This window comes from Vanessa cardui, chromosome 11 (assembly GCF_905220365.1).
Source record: "Vanessa cardui chromosome 11, ilVanCard2.1, whole genome shotgun sequence".
Lineage (NCBI taxonomy): Eukaryota > Metazoa > Arthropoda > Insecta > Lepidoptera > Nymphalidae > Vanessa > Vanessa cardui.
Genome location: NC_061133.1, coordinates 13,615,049 through 13,627,133, shown reverse-complemented (window position 1 = coordinate 13,627,133; position 12,085 = coordinate 13,615,049).

The following is a 12,085-nucleotide window of genomic DNA, read 5'->3' as shown; positions in this document are numbered from 1 at the left end:
ATATATAAAGATTTTAAATTAGCAGTTTAGATTTCATCTACTTCTCTCATTCTCTACTCGTAACTTAAGCTTTGCGACTGATGGGATGAAAAAATATGTAATTATTATATACTATATGAAAATAAGGTGCAAAAAAGGTATTAACGTTGATTGTTTTTAAAATATATATTATAATATTATATATATTTATGTACATGTACCGTCAAAACAGATTTTCTTTAAATATTCGTTCAGCTTTAAATTGTAATTTAATTTATAAGTAAGACAATACTTTATATATTTGCATTTTTGAAACAATAAAGCTATTATTTTTATTATTACTCTAATTCAATCAACTATACCAATTATCAACATATTTAATTTACATATATAAATCATCTATTTATTGAACTAAGAAAGATTGCCAATAATAGTGGAAGGAAACAATACGCGGTTGACATTTCTCGCATTAAGAGTGGGGATGATGGGGATGGGGGCCCAATGTCGAATTAAGCTAACATTTTTATTGTTTATCTAGTCATTATAGGGGCAGCTATCTATCAGTGAATATTGCGTTTTATTTGTTTTTATAGCTGTCATATTTTATAACGGATCCCATCGCATCTGTTTTATTTGATGTTTTCGACAGATAATACAAAAATATGGCGTCGTGTTATTTTGATAATAAACGTGTATTTATTATTTATTACTTCTATTTTACTAAAGGTGGTAGGTATTGCAGGTCTGGTAGGGTACCAGCTCACCAATTAACCTCTTAGCAAACTACTTTAATATCAAAGAAAACATCATATCTGTCTAAAAAGTTTTTATATTGTTTACAGTATGTGTGACGAAGACAATCTACCATCATAAATGTTCTCTTATCTATCTTCCTATGATAAATTTAAAAAGTGAATTTATACAAACCGTTTCTGCATTTTTTAAATACTTTTATATTTCTCATATTTATAATCTAGTATATCAAATATTAGGATCCCAGGGTTTCTAAGCAAACGCTGCCATAATTATGATAGTCACAAACACAATTTTTTTCCCAAAAAATATTTTGCACAGAAAACGAATACCGGTAGGTCGCGTAAACACAATTTAACTTAATACCCTAGCCCATCAAAACCAACATTGTTTAGTGCAAATTAAATGCAATTTAACGTACAAAAAGCATTCCAACATTCCACAACAAATTCTGTACCAAATTGGCGACGGATCCTGAATCGGGCCCAATGTTTATTCTAAGGGGGAAGAATTGACTAAAGTAACCGATTTGAATGCATACTTGTCCGTCAGTCAGTGCGATATCACGAGAGAGCGAACGCTGAACGCTGTAGCAACCATCCATTAAAGCTAAAATCGCCCCGCCCCGCACTACCTGGTAATACTCTTGGGTAACCGCGGTAAATACTAGATGTGAAAGAGGTCAAGTTACACTAGCCGGTGAATTGAACGAGCTAACTTGTCACATACACGATTAAACCTGATTGTGATGTAGGCTCACGGGATAACTGTTGATTTGATTTTATGTTACGCCGAAACGTCTGTTTGCGCGTTTATAGCTTATAAACTCTTGTTTGAATCGAACTGTATCGACATATAAAATTGGCTGTTAAACGATTATGATTGTGTATGAGTTCGGCTTTGGATAACGTTTCTATGGTTTTAGGAACGCGTTTATTTAATCGTTTATAAATTTATTATATACCGCTGAAAGATAACCGCAAATAAAAATGTAACTTGTGTTCTAAACTAGCTTCTATATAGGATATAGTATATTACAAAAGGGAACTACGAATTGTAAGGTGGCTTCTTATCCTTGGATGACAAAAAAGCATTCTATGGTAAAGACATATGTATATAATTGTTCGGAAACTTATTCTGTACTTCGAAAAGCTTTTTCGAATATAATTTCAGTTTATTTAACTTTCATTTATCTATTTATTCATTTAACATAATACAAAATAGCAACAAATTATTATAGTACAGCATAAGTTTTATAATAAACAACTATAGTAACAAAAAAATGGTTTGCTAATGAACCTTATATACATTAGACATATTCAATTTAATTCAATCAAAGTTACAAACGTCGTAACGGATTTGATACTGATAATTTAAACCATGCTCTTTCAAATTAAGTTTTGAGTTAATTTACTAATTCAAAACCATAATGCCATAAAATTGAAATCCTAAAATAAAATCTAAAAGACGATACGAAATAACTAACAAATATTATTTACCAATTTGAATTAAATAAATACCTATTAATATTTGTGAAAAATGAAAAGAACCTTGTCAACAAAACACATAATATCAAATTTAAGAGCAAGACGTAATATTAAAACTATAACACACAAACAATCGACATTGGGAAAGCATCGCGAGTCATCAACAACATACAATGCGGAACACATTACAACGAACTTTCTGGAATACACCCCCCGCCCTCAAACGTGCGATAAATAAGGGGGGCACAACAAAAACTCTCAGAAGCATCACCTCGGCACGTCACCCTGCTCAGATTTCATTACCATAAAGAACTGGAAGCCTTAAAACCCCCCAGCAGTGTAAAAGGTGACGTACACCGACCATTATAAAATGAACCGCCGTCTGGCTCCCGCTTCCTCGTTCCATTCTAAAAATCGGTATCGTAAGAAGGGAGGGGAAGGTCGTGGAAGATAGGGCGCTTGGAATCCCAGAGCGGGCCGGTCCCCGCGTCGAAATGTGCCGTAAATCGTCATAAAACTGTCTGGATTCATGATGTGACGCTGCCCCGGGGTAATTAAAGGACAATTTATAGTTTTGCCCGCTACCCCCTTTCGTGGAGACTACCCCGGCCTCCTCGACGGATGTCGAATCGCGTCTGTTTAGTTTTTCCTCACTGTTTTTCCTAATGTACTTTGTAGTTTTTGGCTAATTTATTACCATCATCGCTTTCTTTGTAAATATTTTTCTAATAATATAGAATAGTATGTAGCAATGTTCGTTGTTTATTCTTAGTATGAATAGTATGGTTTTATAGATATTTAATTTTTTTTTTGTTTTCATTTGGAATTTCCAGTATCAACTAACTCTAAACTTATATCTAATTTATTCTAAATTATATGCGTATGTACCCAATGAATAAAAATCAAACTTGTTATACCCAGAAGATGAAACTGTGCTTAATTTTGGTACTGTCATATAACTTTGACAGATTATGTCATGCATGACTGGATGAATACATGAAAGACATGAAGCGATGTGATAGAGATAACTCCATAGACTGTTTTTATTGTAGTTGTGAATTTCTTTTTTTTAATTTACGAGACGTAGACACCTATATACTATGTTAAAGGTTTTAAAAATATTGTGTTTATAGTTATTATTATTATATATTTCAGTATCAAAATATTTATTTAAAAAAAACTAATTTATGTTGCACAAATAAAAAAAATAAACGATTATAATGATAATAAAATCAATGTCACCGATAATATTTTTAATTTTATCAAAACCAACCAAATCCAGATCCGGATATATATTACGAATGTCTTCATTTAGAGAATTAGAATAGAAAATTCTTGTGAATTTAAACACCCTGACATGATGCGGAGTTTAATTATCGCCTCGGAGGATTTCGTCACGAAAAAGTGGAGCCTTAAAGTAATGTATATCAGGATAAAACCGCAAAGATTTAGTAGCGGACAAATCCCGGAAACGCTTCGTTTTTAAATTATTGTGCTGCGTCAGGTGGAAAACTATGTGCATTGAATTTTTTTTTTTGTTTTATATTAGAAGGCAGATAGGCCAAAGATAATAATCACCAAAGATCTATCAGTCTTTTAAAATCTTAGATGATTTCTGAAACTATACACTTATTTTGTTAAATGACGATTCCTTCTTGTATGAGCATACTTGCACCACGAATACCTCAAATTCATGACTAGTGTGTACACCGGTTTTCGAGTACGCCATTCCAAGGTCCCAGGTTCGATTCCCGGCCGATCCGATGTAGATTATCATTAGTTTTCTATGTTTTCTTGGATTTGGATGTTTGTGGTACCATTATTACTTCTGATTTTCTACAACACAAGTGCTTTAGCTATTTAAATTGGGATCAGAGTAATTTATGTGATGTTGTCTCAAATTAATTTTTTTTATTAAATGACAATTTTTCGTACGCCCTAGGAAAATCAAGAAAACAAATCAGTACCCATTTTATGGATGTATAATTCCAACATGACATTACATTGCTGGTTATATTCGAGAAACTTTACTTAGTATAGTCACACTTAAACTGAAATCCCCGTAGCATCGTAGCGTCCGCGTAGATGTGCTACATCAAAACCCAATTTTCGTAGACGCGTACGAAAAATACAAAACAAAGAAAATCATTTTAATATCCGCTCAATAACATGAAATCCTTATTTATAATGCCAATAACGCTCTTCAATAATGACGTAGTCGTGTTTCAGACCGATTTAATTTGAGCTCTCGATGGCCCCTTGTTGCTGTGTGTAGGGTATTCCATCCAATATTTATAGACCAGGAGGTTACTACAAAATCTCACAATCACACCTGATCTCCTAGTAATTTAATTTTATGTTGGTTTCAAACTTAACAGTTGTAGTATTATTATATACATATATTATGTTATACTATGAATTTCATCTTACAATCCTTGATGACAATCTGGGGTTTTAACCTATTAATAAATTAGTACAAAAGCAAATTTCAAATTATTATTATACATACATCTGATTCGGAAGTCTGGCTAAATTTTTAGACCGATAAATAAATCAAATATAAAAACTAAAATAATTGTTTGAAATATATAAAAGTTATTTTTGTAACTGAAGTCTAAAATTATAATTCATCAAAAAAATATAAAAAGATTTCAACGATACGTCACAAAACCTTTTTCCGTTTCACTCATACATTACATAAATAACTTTGCATACAAATTTGGGTATTTAATACTCTCAGCAAAGCCAACAAAATTTAAATAAATAAAATCAAAATCGATCAAAAACTTCCAATCAGCTCTCGGTCTAATTGGTAGGGGTCTACATTACTGGTGTTTGTGACGATTTTGGCGATTTATAGTTAGTATAGGGCTCCGTGCCCTGGTCACGTAGCGTCCCTCCGTGATACGATGATTTGAACGCGTCACGTGTTCATGGTTAGCAACAGTTTATTATCTAATTCGCTTTTCAATGGATCTCTGTGTATCGTTTCGTTGATTGAATTTCGAATGAATGACAATGTATGGTTCTAGTGATGTAATCTTGCTGATTGATAAATTCTGAATGATTTCTGAATGAGTTCAGAAGCTAATTTGTAGATTTCTTGATTATAAATACAATTTGAATTTTATAAAAATCATTCTAAATTTGAAAAACTATTATATTTAATTCATAATGTAAAATTTTTATTACAGTTTATCAATGTGTTATGTATACATAAAATATTTAAATAATGTTTTAACCGTATTTTGACTTAAATTTTATTTTTTCGATTTCATTGAAGCTGTTATATATAGGTTAATATAGGTTGCCATATAAAAACATTCAACATTAAATTATATAAAATTATGTATACTAGGTTCACTGCCAACGTCTGATACAATTTTAGCTCGATCAGTTGGGCGTAAACTTTCACGAAATTGACATTGACCATTCACAAAACATGCAATTAAAAAATTCTTAAAAAATTACACATAATTAAGCAGCATAGCATAATTTAGCATATTAGTTTAATTATGTAATTATTAAAAAAAAATATTGTCAAATGTATTAGACATGAAAAAATAACGAAGGCTCAGTGTAAATAATTACATGTTAACATACATCGTCAAGCACAAGACGACGAAATACTAATTAAGACACTGAAGTGTTTGTCCGAATTTCAGCGACCTCTGCTTAAAAATAACAATACCTCAATTTTAATATGTCATAAGTAATGAATAGTCTCAATAACGAATGTAGTCCTTAATACAATCCCTATGAGAATAATTTCCACTCGAACAATTACTGGTAATGAAATCGTCCATTAAAACCAACCGAGCACATCAAACGATCGTACTTCTTGCACATAGCTCATTGGATGCTGGGAAGTCGAACAACTCATATTTGACACCCATAACTGTATATCATGCCATCCATCCGTGAATCAGAACTTTGGCAATTAAAATTGTTGGTTTAACAAAGTTATAAGTTATATTTATTAAGAATAATACCGTCTCTAGTTATCTAGGAAATTTCGTTACTTAACAAACGACTATTGGTATTAATATTAATTCATTTATTCATCTGGAACTGCAGCATAATCTGGAATCGGTTTCCAAATTTAATTTGAAATCCAATTCCAAATTCCAAATGATGATGTATCAGGAATTGTTTAAGCCATATACTAAATTAAGACCAGTAGTAGCTCTTCACATCTGTGTAAAAAAAGAACTCTCCATTTAAATAACGTTTCATTATCCAGATTCGTAATTCCATATTACGCGTATTAAGTATATATAAAATAAAATCACAATCACTTATAAAGTAAACGAACAGTTACAATATAAACAGAATTCATCATAAATAAATGGTTGGAGAAAAATTAAATAATTTTAATTAGATGCTCCTTGTGCCTTGTGCCTGTAGTTACACTGGCTCACTCATCCTTCAAACGGGAACACAACAATGCTACGTACTGTTGTTTAGAGTATCTGATTATTGAGTGGTACCTAACCAGACGGCCTTGCACAAAGCACTACCACAAAGAAAGAGATAAGAATTTGTTATTTCATTAATGTACGTGGCTCGTTTGAATCAATTAAATGAGTAAGAAGTTAGAAAGTATTAAGATCAGTAGAAAAACTGTTTAGACAGTGTAAAAGACACATACTTCACCTGCACAAAACTATCATTATTATATCTAAGGATTATACCTATTTACTACCTTTAAAATGATCAAAGAAGCATATTTAAAATGTTACACAGACTACAGATATACTATATAATAGATGAATAATGCGTTAAGTTCCTGAATAAATAAATAATGACTAGAGTTAAATAATAAAAGTTTGATAAGTAGCCTAACTCGTTAAGTTGTTATCAGAAACTCATAAGGCTAATTACTGCGAACTGAATACTTAAATGCGGTTAAATTACACAGATTTGGTTACTTAAAGATATCGTAACGCCGGCGTTAAGTTTTGTCTAACTTAAAACAGGGGTCGTAAACATTTAACGCTTCGTTAATTAATATTCAATATTAAATTGATAATAAGAAATATCACAATCAATTTGATTTATTTTTACAAATAGTTAGAAAAATAAGAATAAATCAAATGAAAAAGAAACAGATTGTGACTAGTCCCCAGTTTATGAAACAATCGATCTTCATTAAGCAAAACTGCTGTTCGTACTGCCTTGTTGATCTGTAGCTTATCCGCTTGTAGGATCATGAGGTCAGGTGTCTGGATTCGTTGCAGCTAAAAGTAATTGGGTATTTCATACAATAACATATAGTTTGAATGTTAAGGCTCCCGAACCTGTTAAAGCACATAAAGTCTGGTCCTGCGTTTAAATAATTTCTTTCTTATCTTCTCTGTATCTGATCCCATCGGGCTATTAGTAAAAGAGTTTCTTAGCGGTCGTTATTAATATACACCAAATTGAGAACCAGTAGATTATCAAAAATACTTCATAAAGCTATTTATTTTTATGATATTGGCTGGCGGACGAACATATGGACCACTTGATAGTAAGTGGTCACCATTACAATGGCGCTGTAAGAAACATTAACCATTCCTTTCATCGCCTTGGGAACTAAGATGTTATGTTATTTATGCCTGTAGCTACACTGGCTCAATCAACCTTCAAACTGGAACACAACAATACCTACCTAGATGAGCTCTACCACTAAAAATTTAACATATAATAAAAAAAAATTAATATATAAATAAATTATATTTTAATTAGATTAATTTCATATAACGTAAATAATAAAAAATACAGTTATATTTTAACGTAATTATTCGAATAGATTGTGTCGTACCAAATGTTTACGAGCCAAGTTCTCATGAGATAGGAAAGTTTCTCAAGCGATGCGATGCAGGCCGAACGCAATCAACATTATTCACTTAATAATGAACCAGAATAAGGATTATTTCGCTACTTTGTTAAGTTTTGTTATCAAATAAAAATTACCCATCGGGTTTTGTATTTAATATTGCTTTAATTATAGTTCATTAAGAACCAAGTTAGCTCAAATTTCAGTACTTTGTTTTTTCTTATTTAATTATGTAAAGTATGGGATAAGGCCTCCTCTTCCATTAAGGAGAGGGTTTAGAACATATTCCACCAATGCAGGTTGGTGGAATGCACATGTGGCAGAATTCCGATGAAATTAGACACATGCAGGTTTCCTCACGATGTTTTCCTTCACCGCCGAGCTCGAGATGGTGCTGCCTGGGTTTGAAACCCGCGTTTAAGATGCACGCGTTCTAACCACTGGGCCATATCAGCTCTCTTTTAATTATCATAAGCTAAAACACATTTCTACGGTTATTATCACCGTTTCATTCTTTATATAAAAACACTGTATGCAAATGCTTATAGTCGAAATAAATATTGTTAAATTACAGACCAGTACTGCCACTGAGGGACAGTGATCCCTAAGGTCGAAGAATAGATTTGATAATTAATATATATACTAGAATGCGTCTTCAATATCTGAAAGAGTATGGAAAAAACTTAATGAAAATATTAATTCCGAAATAAATAATTATCACGCCATTGTTGCAAGTACTTTGGTTCAAATCATCCCAAATTAACTGGCACATTGATGTACATACATACAGAATAAGACGTAGAAAATTTACATTTATATTTATTCAAAATATGTATATAAACAGTGTGATATAAATATTTGATAAATACACTTAACTGAGTAACCGACCTCAAACCCGCGCCGTGGCTACGATTTGACAAGTGACGACAGGGGACCAGTGGAGTTACTAATTCTCATGCGTTCTATGAATTGTTTAAATGTTGAACATTTTTCGTAAGCAAATAAAATAAAACTATTGTTACGAGAGACATTTGATTCTATAACATAATTTATATCACATTATTATTGGCGTTGGCGGACGAGCATATGGGCCACCTGATGGTAAGTGGTCACCATCACCCATAGACAATGAAGCTGTAAGAAATATTAACTATTCATTACATCGTCAATGTGCCACTAACCTTGGAAACTAAGATGTTATGTCCATTGTATCTGTAGTTCCACTGGCTCACTCACCCTTCAAACCGGAACACAACAATACTGAGTACTGTTATTTGGCGGTAGAATAACTGATGAGTGGGTGGTACCTACCCAGACGGGCTTGCTCAAAGCCCTACCACCAAGTTATATAGCAGGGGATATTGAATTTACTTTATTATATACAATTATTATTGTAATTCATTGATCAATAATTTGTAAAACTGTAATTAATATTATTTTATATGACATAGCATTTAATACTGGCATGTAACACTATTTCTTATTTTAAAAATGATTGAGCTGTCATTAGAAAACAATTGGATGATAACGTGGCACAAATGATAGAGAGATTGGAGCACCATTGTAATACGTAATATTATTAACTACTGAAATTACACTATGTTTTATGTTATTTGATGTATATTATTATTATAGCAGCTGAGATGGCCCAGTGATTAGAACGCGTACATCTTAACCGATGATTGCGGGTTTAAACCCAGGCAAGCACTGCTGATTCATGTGCTTAATTTGTCTTTATAATTCATCTCGTGCTCAGCGGTGAAGGAAAACATCGTGAGGAAACCTGCATGTGACAAATTTCATAGAAATTCTGCCACACGTGTATTCCACCAAGCCGCATTGGAAAAGCGTGGTGGAATATGTTCCAAACCTTCTCCTCAAAGGGAGAGGAGGCCTTTAGCCCAACAGTGGGAATTTACAGGCTGTTGTTGTTGTTGTATTATTATAGAAAGATGGTTCAGTGTTTATAAAACGTTATGCCACATAAAATAATACTGAATCAATTCTGGCAAATAGTATTACGTCTTCAGCTGCTTTAACTGTTTTTATTATACTTGGTAGGACTCTGTGTCAGCCCATTAGCGTAGGTACGACTCATTATATAATCTACCCATAAGTAGCTATGTTAAGTTTAATTATGTTCAGTGTAACTACGGGCACAAAGGACACATCTTAGTTCCCAAAGTTAGTCATTGGCGATGCAATAAATGGTTGAAATTTCTAATGCTGCTTATGTCAATGTGCATTGGAGATCCTTTACCTTCAAAAAATGCATAGACAGGTCCGCCTACCTCCGTTATCTAAAAAAAATTACGGTAAATTAAAGGTGTGTATGAAGCAACTAATTTTAAAAGTGCAATGATAAAAAATCAAGCACATTTAAGAGGAGAGAAAACCTTTGTCCGTTAACATAAGAATATTTATGCGAATTATTTTATAATTATAATATTATTTTGCAATAATAACCAATAATGCCCATTAATATTAATAATTAATTAATATTTCTTTGGCTTAAATTTATTGACGCTCTTAAAAATATGTTTATTGAGTGATTCGGATTTGGTGTATGGGTTGTTAACTTTACATTAGGACCTATTAAATCAAGTTTACTTCAAAAATCTTTATTCGGTATAGAAGCGTTAAACTTGCTTATTGGTTACAAAAAATAACCAGCGGTTTACAGACAAAAACGTGTACTGAAAGAGCCGGTGAAAAAACTCAACATATTTTTTTAATAGCTTGTACCGTTCATTCCCGAGGTGTGCAAAATCTTATACATCAATCAAAATGACAAACTATATGAACCGACCTTTTCTAGAACCAGTTACAAACTAATCATTATAAAACGTAATAAGCAACAGGGATGTCGTCGCGTTGTAAATGTTGTAACATTATCGTAAACAAACCGATTGCGTTGAGATTTAACGACAATCACTGTGTACGCACGTGCGTTGCGTTGGATTTTAGGCGTTGTAGACGCGTATTGTCATTTATACACCATTTATATGTCGTATGATTATAATCTGTGCACATTTTGCGATGGCACAAAATTAACAGTCTAAATTATAATACTTTTATCGTTAAGCACAATACATACGTACTTTCGACGGATCATTTAAAAAAAAAAACAGAATAAATACAACTTACCTATGACTTAAAGAGAAAAACGACATAATTATTTGTCAACGACTGTACTCTAATAAGCCCAAAATCGAGGCTTTACTGTAGCCAATGAAAATTTGTAGTATGTGCCAAAAATTTGTATCAATATTCAAAGTTTTTTTAAGACAAAAATAAATTATAGGTGAATATCAAATAGCGCGTGAAATGTCTTGTAAGACTTTTTTATTTTTTGTTCTGACGAATATGTTTATTAACTATTCGTGTATAATTGAAGGTATTATGCTACTATCCCATCGTAAACATTATAAAAAAACCTTACGGGATTTACATAGTAGTACAATTTTTCGAAAACCTATTTGCTTATACAGCACTTTCCGTAAATCAAATTAAACGACTATTTCTTCTAAAATTTTTTTTTAAGTTGTGCGCAGTACATCAGTAAGTATTTCAAAATTTCAGGAAAGTAAATTTAATTAACCAACACAATTTAAAAAAGACCTATCGTGATTCTCTTTGTACTTGTGGGTAGTCTTTCTATTGTGATTATGTTTAATCATTTGATAGCAAAAAATCAATCTTTTTTTTAAGTAAATAGCGTGTATGTTTTTTATTGTAACACAACGCTAGATGTCGCCACGTGTTCGAGATAGCTGAAACTCGTTCAAAGCACCTCCAGAAACGAATGGATTTTAAATGACTGTGATTTCACGAGAGATCTCGTTTTTGTATGCAGATTTAGAACCTCTGAAGACGACAATGAGTTCGTATGTTAAAATTATATAACATTATCATAATACTAACACAAGTACCTATATTAACTTATTTTGAAGTATACGTATTGTTTCAATCGAATATAAAATGGTTTATTTTTATTTTTAAATTCATAAGTCAAATACAATGACATTGACAGCTCATTTGTCTT